At 41.2% G+C, this 13120-nt stretch overlaps 1 non-coding gene across 1 annotated transcript; it reads right to left on the reverse strand.

Annotated features, from left to right (window-relative positions):
- Positions 1 to 4821: 4821 nt before the first annotated feature.
- On the reverse strand, positions 4822 to 4931 carry LOC138093613 (U6 spliceosomal RNA). Its single transcript, XR_011146122.1, has one exon. It is a non-coding gene; the product is annotated as a U6 spliceosomal RNA (small nuclear RNA).
- Between the last annotated feature and the right edge of the window lie 8189 nt (positions 4932 to 13120).

Genomic DNA, 13120 nt, shown 5'->3' on the forward strand with positions numbered 1-13120 from the left:
ATCCATACATGACCACTGGAAAAACCACAGCTTTGACTAGACGGATCTTTGTTGGCAAAGTAATGTCTCTGCTTTTGAATATGCTGTCTAGGTTGGTTATAACTTTCCTTCCAAGGAGTAAGCGTCTTTTAATTTCATGGCTGCAGTCACCATCTGTAGTGATTTTGGAGCCCCCCAAAATAAAGTCTGACACTGTTTCCACTGTTTCCCCATCTATTTGCCATGAAGTGATGGGACCAGATGCCATGATCTTAGTTTTCTGAATGTTGAGCTTTAAGCCAACTTTTTCACTCTCCTCTTTCACTTTCATCAAGAGGCTTTTTAGTTCCTCTTCACTTTCTGCCATAAGGGTGGTGTCATCTGCATATCTGAGGTGATTGATATTTCTCCCGGCAATCTTGATTCCACCTTGTGCTTCTTTCAGCCCAGCGTTTCTCATGATGTACTCTGCATATAAGTTAAATAAGCAGGGTGACAATATACAGCCTTGATGTACTTCTTTTCCTATTTGGAACCAGTCTGTTGTTCCATGTCCAGTTCTAACTGTTGCTTCCTGACCTGCATACAGATTTCTCAAGAGGCAGGTCAGGTGGTCTGGTATTCCCATCTCTTTCAGAATTTTTCACAGTTTATTGTGATCCACACAGCAAAGGCTTTGGCATAGTCAATAAAGCAGAAATAGATGTTTTTCTGGAACTCTCTTGCTTTTTCGATGATCCAGCGGATGTTGGCAATTTGATCTCTGGTTCCTCTGCCTTTTCTAAAACCAGCTTGAACATCTGGAATTTCACGGTTCATGTACTGCTGAAGCCTGGCTTGGAGAATTTTGAGCATTATAGGTAGAAAATATTAATATGTCTATTGCACAATGATGTAAGGTACAGCCATCTAACCTGGAGGCTCTGCCTGCACATAGCCTAACCTAACTGCCCCAGGGATTGAAGGGAATCATCTCAGCGCACTCCATTCAGTGGGCAACCTGGTTGGAGAGGGCTGATAAAATGCTATGCAAAATGTAGTCTTCACATCATCAGCAGCAGCATCACCTGGGAGCTTGTTAGAAATGCCGAATCACAGCTCTATCGCAATTTACTGAATCAGAATCTGCATTATTATAAGATTCCCAGGTGATTTATGTACATATTAAACTTTGAGAGCACTGATCTAGAAAACAGTGGATAATATTACTAGACAGCTGGGAGGCAAAATAGATAATCATTAACATGCTTTTTACCTTTCAAGAAGTTGTGCTAAAATGGCCTGACTGGGATCTGAGATTTGATCTTGTAACTTTTCTGACAGCATGGAGCTCTCTCTATATATAGAAAGTATATATAGAGAGAGTATTTTATATATATATATATATATATATATATATATTCAGTATTCTGTGAAATGTGCAGCACAAAATGCATGGTCTACTTAAACCAAACATTCATTTGAGTATGGAAGATAAACAGGCTCGCACCTAACAGTCATCTCCTTCAAGCTTCAGGTATGCTTCCTGTATGGCAGACATTCTTTAGACTCTGTTTCAGCTCTTATATTATGGAAGTATGTAGGTTTCAACAAACGCTTCTATGTAAGATTTGGAAAGCTGTTTCTCTGATAGGTACAGATGTGGAGGCAATTTTTTCTTCTGTAGCAGAGTTACCAGAGGTGTCATTGTTCAGTCATTAGTTTTGTGAACGTTAGGAAGCATGGGTGGTGCGTCCATTTTGCTAGTTCAGATTGCAGGTGGAATAGTGTGATTCTGGAGCTCGCTGAGGAAGTGGCAGCTTCTTGATTCTGGTAGCTTCCAGACAATCCCATAGTTCTGAAGATGTCAAGCTTCTCAAAAAAGAGGAGCATAGCTCTTTTGGTGTTAGCTCTGAGGTGTGGTTTTGAGAATTGCTCCCTTAATATTCTCAGTTATTCTTTTCAAGTGTATTACTAACTGGAGTGTATTCTGTTCTCTGCATCCTAACTTTGACTGATATAATCTGCTCAATTTGTTTTTAGGACCAAGCATTTTTCATTGACTTAGCAAATATTTATTGAACGCCTTCTCTGAAACAAGTGTTGAGACATATATATATATATTATATATACATATATATAATATATGGGCTTCCCTGGTGGCTCAGAGGTTAAAGCGTCTGCCTGTAATGCGGGAGACCTGTGATCGATCCCTGGGTTGGGAAGATCCCCTGGAGAAGGAAATGGCAACCCACTCCAGTATTCTTGCCTGGAGAATCCCATGGACGGAGGAGCCTGGTGGGCTACAGTCCACAGGGTTGCAAAGAGTCAGACACGACTGAGCAACTTCACTTTCACTTTCATATATAATATATATATTTTTCAGATGTGTCAAACAATAGTTTTAGATCACAGAAATTGTATGTTGTTTTAAAAATTATATTTCCAGCAAAGTAAGTCCATCTAAATAGAGCAGAAAAATTAAAAGTTCCATTTCCAATATAATCACCACAGATAGTTCATTTGTCCTCATTGGTATAATGAAAAGATTATGGGAATTTAGAGACAAAAGATTAGTCTTTCTGAACTTCATCTGACAAATGGAGGCAGTAAGGACCTGTGCTACCTCATAAGGTTTCTGTGAGAATCAAATGATGCCAAGTATGTGAAATTGCTTTATACACAGTAAAGTGCTACACAGTGCTGGTTATTTATAATTAGTTATAATAATTTTATCCTACAAAGTTTTCAACATTGGATGCTTATGATAGCAACTTTAAAGAAAACTTGTTTTGTTCGCCTAATTCTCAATTCAGTACAAATCCTGATTTTCATATAAGTATTCTGAAAGATAAATCAGAGTGACTACTCATTTTGGGAGAGGAATTTTATACTTTTGAAAAATATCCACAATAGGAAACCTTTTACTAAATATGCCTCTCTTACATTTAATAAAATTGTTGCTTTACATATTTAAATAATACACATCTTGGTACATTCAGTGCACAAAATGAGCTAATTATTTAGTTGTTTGAAAAACAATTATATCTTACAAATGATCTTATTTCAAATACGGGTAAGGAGCACATCAAATTGTAAATCAGTCTTTAAGACACCTGCATAGTCATAATTTGCAAAGTTCTCATGATTTTGTGTGATTTTTTTTCATGAGCTATGTGAAAGAGAAGCTTGATTTAGATCAAGAAATGTCTAGTTAGTGCCTCCTACATACCAGGCAATGTTTTAGGTTTTAAAGACACAAAGATGAAAAAGACACAGTCATCTTCTATGTTACACTTCAGTCCAGTACTATCCAAAGCTGCAGCCAATTGTACTTGGGGCACTGATCATTTAAGTATGGCTGGTATGACTCAGAAACTGAACTTTACATTTTATCTATTTAAATTAAATAGCCGTTCGTCACTAGTGACCACTGTATTGGACAGCACAGGTCTAGGCCAAACCCAGCAGCTGACCTGTGGTTCCTGAGGATGTAGTGCTGGGAGGATGATGTATGGGCAAGACCCCTTTCTTTTGTCTTAAAATAAAGGTGGCCTATTAATTTTCTGGTCTTATAGGTGGCGGTGGGGAAAGCGGTGCAATGGTTTGGAAAAATAAACAGCAACAAGAGAAACAGTTATACAATTCTGTTTAAAATCTGTTTTTTTTTTATTAAAATGTCCCCTAACATGTGACTGCAGCCATGAAATTAAAAGACGCTTAGTCCTTGGGAAAAAAGCTATGACAAACCTAGATGGCATATTAAAAAGCAGAAACATCACTTTGCTGACAAAGGTCTGTATAGTCAAAGCTATGGTTTTTCCAGTAGTCATGTTTGGATGTAAGAGCTGGACATTAAAGAAGGCTGAGTGCCGAAGAATTGATGCTTTCGAATTGTGGTGCTGGAGAAGACTCCTGAGAGTCCCTTGGACAGCAAGGAGATCAAACCAGTCGATTCTAAAAAGAAATCAACCCTGAATATTCACTGGAAGTGCTGATGCTGAAGCTCCAATACTTTGGCCACCTGATGTAAAGAGCTAATTCATTGGAAAAGATCCTGATGCTGGGGAAGACTGACGGCAGGAGGAGAAGGGGGCAACAGAGGATGAGATGGTTGGGTGGCATCACTGACTCAATGGACATGACTTTGAGCAAATTCCAGAAGATAGTGAAGGACAGGAAAGCCTGGCATGCTGCAGTCTATCAGGGTCACATAAGAGTCGGACACTACTTAGCGACTGAACAACGTTTAGAATGAAAGACATTGCCAGGCCAAGAAAGCTAGACAGCAAAGGTCAAAAAACTGAGGTCTAAAAAGTCTAGTTTAGGGACATCCCTGGTGGTCCCATGCTTAAGACTTCGAGCTACCATTGCAGGGTGCATGGATTCAATCCCTGGTTGGGGAGCTAAAGTCCCACATGCCACATGGTGAGGTCAAAAACAAAAACAAAAAAAACAAAAATCAAAACCTAGTTTATGTGTTATTGTTAGCATTCCTTGTCATTTTATATTGGCCATCAAAGATCAGAAAAGGATGAGGTTATTAGTACATTCCTTATGAAAAACTTCCTTGATGGGGTGGGGTGGGCCATATCCAAGATATTTGTTCACTCAAATTTAAAAAGAACTGAGAGCTCATATTTAACAAAAAGGTATTGCATGCTACGGATCACTAATTATTGGGGTGATCTGTAGCACTTAATGATCTGTAGCACTTAATACCATTTTGTTAAATGTTAACAGCTACTGGTTAAATTTTTAAAAATTCATTTAAATTGAAGAATAATTGCTTTACCATATTGTGTGGCTTTCTGCCATACATCAACATGAATCAGTCATTGGTATACATATGTCCATTCTCTCAAAAATATGGAATGCTTCATGAATTTGCATGTAATTCTTGCACAGGGCTATGTTAATCTTCTCTGTATGGTTCCAATTTTTAGTGTATGTGCTGTCGAAGTGTGGAGAAGGCAATGGCAACCCACTCCAGTACTCTTGCCTGGAGAATCCCAGAGATGGAGGAGCCTGGTGGCCTGCCGTCCATGGGGTCACACAGAGTCGGACACGACTGAAGCGACTTAGCAGCAGCAGCTGCCGAAGTGATCACGTGGTTAATTTTGCTTTACCTCTATTTTCATATGCAAGATGAATTTATTTTGATAAATTCTACTTATTCTAAACAGTGAACAGATGCTATGATTTTACTCTATTTATTACAGTTATTTTTAAAGATACCTAAACACTATCAGCTCACATGAGTCAGACAGGAAGGTAAAAATAATGTCAATATTGTTGCTAAGACTAGGGGTAAGTGGCTATAACTGATAACAAGAATATGACCTGTCACTGGTCATATACCACATATCCTTCTAGGGTCAATGTATTCATTTTGCAGATTTGTCACAAATTACTGTTTTTTTGTTTTTTTTTTTAAGAGATCAAACACAGTGGCAGCTCCAGCCCAAAGCAGATGTGCCAGGTGACAGCATCTGAAATAGAATACCATTGTGGTTACACTTGACTGCACAGTTAGGTAATAGTGCTTTGATGCACTTCCTGCAGGGTGCATACTCCTGGAACAGTGGTTTCTTTTCACCAAAACTAACCAAATGTGGACTGAATTAAAGGGGTTAATTTTGGTAATAGCACCATAGTGCTCATTCTTGGTGATCTCTTACAAGGAAAATGGTATCACAAACAGTATACTCTGGATTTGACAAACTTTCATAGGAACTATTAATAATTGAAATATCTCTGAATGGACTTTGTTTGAAGCTGGATTTCACGTTAAAGTGAAAGTCGCTCAGTTGTGTCTGACTCTTTGGAACCCCATGCACTATGCAGTCCACAGAATTCTCCAGGCCAGAATACTGGAGTGGGTAGCTGTTCCCTTCTCCAGGGGATCTTCCTGACCCAGGAATTGAACCGGGGTCCCCTGCATTGCAGGCAGATTCTTTACCAGCTGAGCTGCCAGAGAATCTCTTCATGTTAAATGTGCCTTACTTAAAACACATCTCTAGGGTTCCAATCCTTTGGAAATATTGTTCACAGGTAAGAGGAAGGCTTTGACTGTTGCAGAAGCTAAGGCAGGAAACAAAATTTTGTGTATTCAGCAAAACAGCAATTTTGGAAATTGAGTTTGGGCATAAAATCTTACCATTTGCATCTCTAGTTGTTCAAAACAGTGCATCCATCTGAAAATGGTGAGACTTTATGATTTCTGGGCCTTGTCTATAGAAATTACATTTTTAAATGAACACTAAAACAGTGTATTTGTAATTTCCTATGGAAGCTAATTGAATTTCCTTATACCAGCGAAAAAAGTGATAATCTATTTATGCCTTCCCAGAGTTACAGGTATAAGCCTGTTAGAAATTAGTGAATGAATATCATAAGTGACTCTAAATTTGATCTGTATGTCTTTGGCAGTAAATAACACTTAAATCATCATTCTTCTTGATGAAAAGTACTGGCTCTGGAATCAGATTCTTGGGTTCCAGTCCTGGCTTTCCAGTTTACTAATTGTGGCTCTAGGGCAGGTCTCTTAACTTCGCCTAGACTTTCTTTAAGTGTACCATGGCCACAGTAATAATAATGCCTCTGTTAGCGGGTTTCTGTCAGAATTTACTGACATGACCCTTGTAGTGGTTAGCACAGTATACGGCCTGTTATTTAAGTGGCTGCTGCTATTACATATATGTTAGATGTGCACTGTGGGGCTTCCCTGGTGACTCAGATGGTAAAGAATCTGCCCGCCATGCTGGAGACCCAGGTTTGATCCCTGGGTCAGGAAAATTCCCTGGAGAATCGAATGGCAACCCACCCCAGTGGGTTTTTGCCCAGAGAATTTCACAGACAGAGGAGTCTGGAGGGCTACAGGCCACGAGGCCACAAAGAGTTAGACACGATTGAGTGAGTAACGCTTTAGATGTGCCTTGGAGTCTCTCCTGGGTATGTGCCTTGTTTCCTCAACTTAACTGCAAGCTTTGAGAAGACAGAAACCAGCTCATATAGTTTTCTAGCCCCTTCATCATCCAGCAAAATATCTTATAAACTATATTATATAGGTCAGCAATGAGATTTAAAACTAAAAAAGGCAATTTGGGGCTAAAGGGCCTTGCCTATCAGTTTCCTGAGACTGTGCATGAACCTCTCTCCCGCTCTAGGATAACCCTGTAGTTCCCTGTGAGTTGTGTCAATGGGAGTTCATGGCTGCCACCTACACCAATCACCAACAGTCAATCCAATCAAGCAATTTGTCAAGGGCCTGAGGCTGTACGGGCAAAGTAGTGCAAAAGAGATTCCAGTTGAGTTAAATAACTGATTATTTGCATGAATTACAAACTGTTCCTGAGTTTTAAAGGCATTTCTGGCTAACCGGGAAGTGTGTAATTTATCTCACCTAAGTTAAATTATGCAGAATATAATTTATGCCTTCCTTCTTTAGCTCTTCTCATGTTTTAGTGACAAGCTAGTTAGCATTTTCTGTATCTAAGAACTTACTGTTGCTGAACAACTCATCTGCAATAAGCTCAAAGGTCACTCACAGTGACCTTAAAAACCTACTTCTTTTTAAACATGCTCCCTGAGTTTTACTTCTCAATTCTTTTAAAAATATTTATTTGGCTGCACCAGATCTTGGTTGTAGCACATGGGATCTTCAATCTTCGTTGTCATATGTGGGATCTTACACTTATGGCATGTGGGATCTAGTTCCCTGACCAGATAGCGAATCCAGGACCCCTACATTGGGAGCACTGAGTCTCAGTCATTGGACCACCAGGGAAATCCCTACCTCTTAAGTCATTTAAATTAACAGTTTGATTTGAGCTGTCCAAAGAAAATTAAGTTTAATACTAGTACATATTGACTCTAACCTACTATAAGTTAAGTAAACCCTGAGTATAATAGCAACGTGCAGCAAGGCTGGGTTTCCTTACCAACTGAGGGGTGTGAGAACTGCATTTTAACCTGGTATAATTCATAGGTGGACTTCCTGGTGGCTCAGATGGTAAAACGTCTACATACAATGCAGAAGACTCAGGTTCAGCCCCTGAGTTGGGAAGATCTCCTGGAGAAGGAAATGGCAACCCACTCCAGTATTCTTGCCTGGAAAATCCCATGGACAGAGGAACCTGGTAGGCTACAGTCCATGGGGTCACATCTCAGAAAACTAACCAATCTAATCATATGGACCGCAGCCTTGTCTACCTCAATGAAACTATGAGCCATGCCATGTAGGGCCACCCAAGATGGATGGGTCACGGTGGACAGTTCTGACAAAATGTGGTCCACTGGAGAAGGGAATGGCAAACCACTTCAGTATTCTTGCCTTGAGAACCCCATGAACAGTATGAAAAGGCACAAAGATAGGACACAGAAAGATGAACTCCCCAGGTCAGTAGGTGCCCAATATGCTACTGGAGATCAGTGGAGAAATAACTCCAGAAAGAATGAAGACATGGAGCCAAAGCAAAAACAACACCCAGTTGTGGATGTGATTGGTGATAGAAGCAAGGTCTGATGCTGTAAAGAGTAATATTGCATAGGAACCTGGAATGTTAGGTCCATGAATCAAGGCAAATTGAAACTGATCAAACAGAAGATGGCAAGAATGAATGTTGACATTTTAGGAATCAGCAAACTAAAATGGACTGAAATGGGTGAATGTAACTCAGATGACCATTGTATCTACTAATGTGGGCAAGAATCCCTTAGAAGAAATGGAGTAGCCATCATAGTCAACAAAAGAGTCCAAAATGCAGTATTTGGATATAATCTCAAAAATGACAGAATGATCTCTGTTTGTCTCCAAGGCAAACCATTCAATATCACAGTAACCCAAGTCTATGCCCCGACCAGTAATGCTGAAGAAGCTGAAGTTGAACGGTTCTATGAAGACCTACGAGACCTTCTAGAATTGATACCCCAAAAGATGTCCTTTTCATTATAGGGGACTGGAATGCAAAAGTAGGAAGTTAAGAAACATTTGCAGTAACAGGCAAATTTGGCCTTGGAGTACAGAATGAAGCAGGGCACAGGCTCATAGAAATCTGCCGAGAGAATGCACTGGTCATAGCAAACACCCTCTTCCAACAATACAAGAGAAGACTCTACACATGGACATCACCAGATGGTCAACACCAAAATCAGATTAATTATATTCTTTGCAGCCGAAGATGGAGAAGCTCTATACAGTCAGCAAAAACAAGACCGGGAGCTGACTGTGGCTCAGATCATGAATTCCTTATTGCCAAATTCAGACTTAAATTGAAGAAAGTAGGGAAAACCACTAGACCATTCAGGTATGACCTAAATCAAATCCCTTACAATTATACAGTGCAAGGGAGAAACAGATTTAAGGGACTAGATCTGACAGAGTGCCTGATGAACTATGGATGGAGGTTCGTGACACTGTACAGGAGACAGGGAGCAAGACCATCCCCAAGAAAAAGACATGCAAAAAAAGCAAAATGGCTGTCTGAGGAGGCCTTACAAATAGCTGTGAAAAGAAGAGAAACCCAAAGCAAAGGAGAAAAGGAAAGATATATTCATTTGAATGCAGAGTTCCGAAGAATAGCAGAGATAAGAAAGCCTTCCTCAGCGATCAATGCAAAGAAATAGAGGAAAACATTAGAATAGGGAAGACTAGAGATCTCTTCAAGAAGATTAGAGATACCAAGGGAACATTTCATGCAAAGATGGGCTTGATTAAGGACAGAAATGGTATGGACCTAACAGAAGTAGAAGATATTAAGAAGAGGTGGCAAGAATACACAGAAGAATTGTACAAAAAAGATCTTCATGACCCAGATAATCACAATGGTGTGATCACTCACCTACGGCCAGACATCCTGGAATGTGAAGTCAAGTGGGCCTTAGAAAGCATCACTACAAACAAAGCTAGATGAGGTGATGGAATTCGAGTTGAGCTATTTCAAATCCTAAAAGATGATGTTGTGAAAATGCCACACTCAATGTGCCAGGAAATTTGGAAAACTCAGCAGTGGCCACAGGATGGAAAAGGTCAGTTTTCATTCCAATCCCAAAGAAAGGCAATGCCAAAGAATGCTCAAACTACCACACGATTGCATCTCACACACTAGCAAAGTAATGCTCAAAATTCTCCAAGCTAGGCTTCAACAATACTTGAACTGTGAACTTTCAGATGTTCAAGCTGGTTTTAGAAAAGGCAGAGGAAGCAGAGATCAAATTGCCAACATCTGCTGGATCATTAAAAAAGCAAGAACGTTCCAGAAATACATCTATTTCTGCTTTAGTGACTATGCCAAAGCCTTTGATTGTGTGGATCACAATAAACTGTGGAAAATTCTGAAAGAGATGGGAATACCAGACCACCTGACCTGCCTCCCGAGAAATCTGTATGCAGGCCAGGAAGCAACAGTTAGAACTGGACATGGAACAGACTGGTTCCAAATAGGAAAAGGAGTACGTCAAGGCTGTATATTGTCACCCTGCTTATTTAACTTATATGCAGATTACATCACGAGAAACACTGGGCTGGATGAAGCACAAGCTGGAATCAAGATTTCTGGGAGAAATATCAATAACCTCAGATATGCATTGGAGAAGGCAATGGCACCACACTCCAGTACTCTTGCCTGGAAAACCCCATGGATAGCGGAGCCTGGTAGGCTGCAGTCCATAGGGTTGCTAAGAGTCAGACACGGCTGATCGACCTCATTTTCACTTTTTACTTTCATGCACTGGAGAAGGAAATGGCAACCCACTCCAGTGTTCTTGCTTCAAGAATCCCAGGGACAGGGGAGCCTGGTTGGCTTCCATCTATGGGGTTGCACAGAGTCGGACAGAACTGAAGTGACTTAGCAGCAGCAGCAGCAGCAGATATGCAGATAACACCACCCTTAGGGCAGAAAGTGAACTAAAGAGCCTCTTGATGAAAGTGAAAGAGGAGAGTGAAGAAGCTGGCTTAAAACTCAACATTTAGAAAACAAAGATCATGGCATCCAGTTCTATCATTTCATGGCAAACAGATGGAGAAACAGTAGGATCCAAAATCACTAGAGATGGTGACTGCAGCCATGAAATGAAAAGACGCTTACTCCTTGCAAGAAAAGTTATGACCAAGCAAGCAGAGACATTACTTTGCCAACAAAGATCCATCTAGTTAAGGCTATGGTTTTTCCAGTAGTCATGTATGGATATGAGAGTTGGACTGTGAAGAAAGCTGAGTGCCAAAGAACTGATGCTTTTGAACTGTGGTGTTGAAGACTTCAGAGTCCCTTGGACTGCAAAGGGATTCAACCAGTCCATCCTAAAGGAAATCAGTCCCGAATACTCATTGGAAGGACTGATGCTGAAGCTGAAACTCCAATACTTTGGCCACCTCATGTGAAGAGCTGATTACTTTGAAAAGACCCTGATGCTGGGAAAGATTGAAGGCAGGAGGAGAAGGGGACAACAGAGGATGAGATGGTTGGATGGCATTACCGACCTAATGGACATGAGTTTGAGTAAACTCCAGGAGTTGAGTCAGACAAGACTGAGCAACTGATGTCAACTGAACCCATAGGTTGGATGTAGGCTTGGAGAACTTAAATATGTTCACTATCACACAAGATATTTGGAAAGTTTGTACAAGGCCATTGGGCTCTGCTCATTGTTCTCAGTGCTTCATCAATGTTTCTTCATCTGAGATTCCTCTTTGATACGTCTATTTTCATTTTATTGTAGTAATTAAAAAAATAAATTCTAATTGTTTTTTGGTTGATCAGCGTACACCTGCAGGCGCACACGAATTTGAGTCTAGCTGTACTGTGTTGTGAAAAACTTGCAATTGGATCCTAAAATGACAGCAGTGTAAATTATAAAGTACAAAACACTGTAGGTGAAAGCACTTTCAGCAATAAATAAAAATGGCTTTCTTTGGGAGGAAATAACTGGAAAGAGAGAGAATAGGCTGGGGCAGGAAATGATCCACACCATTAGGAAAGGAAGAGCCATATTTAGGAAAGCATCTGAGGGACAAGGACATCTGAAACAAGTGAATTTTGGTCTTAGGCACTCCTCCAAGGGTTCAAGTCACAGAGGCAGTTAGGTTGGCTGAGCTTTGCCATTTCCTCTCCTGAAAGACATTGGACTTTTATTTTCCAAAGCCCGCTCATTCTGTTTTGCTGAGAGCATAACTTCTGTGCAGGGGCCTGTTCAGGAACTGGCTTTGCAAAGATGAAAAGAGCCCAGTTCCTGTCTCCAAGCGCTTCTCGGCCTTAAAACAGAACATCCTAATAGGTAGGTATAAAGGGCCCTATTACAAGATGAGAAGCTTGCGGTAGCCTCAGGTTTCCACAGAGGAAATGAGCTCTGGGTGGTCCAAAAGGCAGGCACTCTTGATAGGCTTTCTTATCTCCCCAAAAGAATAAATGATCATGTGAAATATGAAACAAATAGATCGCCCAGAAAGGAAAGGATTGGGATGAAACTTTATATGGAAGTTTGAAATAAGTCCTCAGTATCTTCAGGAAAGAAGGGTCTAGAAGACCCAGGAGTGCTAACTGATCAAACGGACAGTCTCCCCAAGTGGAGCGTCTTCCTCAGACTTGCACCTCAGGAAATGTTGACTGTTCTGGAATATCTAATTAGGGGAGGTGAGAGAGTCCACCCACTTGTATCAGATTTGAGCATAACATGGGGAGAAGGCTACTTTCACGATTCTAAGCTCTTTTCTCTCTTCACCCCCTGTAGTTTCAGTGCTGTGTGAGGTGTATCGGCAGGAATGTTCTCTTTTGAAGAGAAGTAATAAAAGCATTTAAATTAGCGGGAGGGTGGTTAACACCCGCAGCTCTGGCCCCACAGCACGCCTCCTCGTCCGCTGGGGTTCACTCCGCACCTCCCCGAGGGCTGGCGCAATAGCGCTAACGGCCGCGGAGTAGCAACGGTTCCCGCGCGGCGGGCGTTACGCGGTCAGGACTTGCAGGCCAGCCGCAAGTTCAGAAGGGCTTGGGAGGGGGTAGGGGGACGAGGCCGGTCCGTGGGCAGCTTTTGACGAACAGTCCTTACAGCCAATTGGAAGCCTGGTCGACTTTTCCTTCTGCCAATAGGGAGCGAGGCCCGGACTGGGGAGGGGGGCGCTTCCCGAGGGCTGCGGCTGGATTCGATCCCGGGCTGCTGCCTTGAAGGC

This window comes from Capricornis sumatraensis, chromosome 1 (assembly GCF_032405125.1).
Source record: "Capricornis sumatraensis isolate serow.1 chromosome 1, serow.2, whole genome shotgun sequence".
In the NCBI taxonomy this organism is placed as follows: Eukaryota; Metazoa; Chordata; class Mammalia; order Artiodactyla; family Bovidae; genus Capricornis; species Capricornis sumatraensis.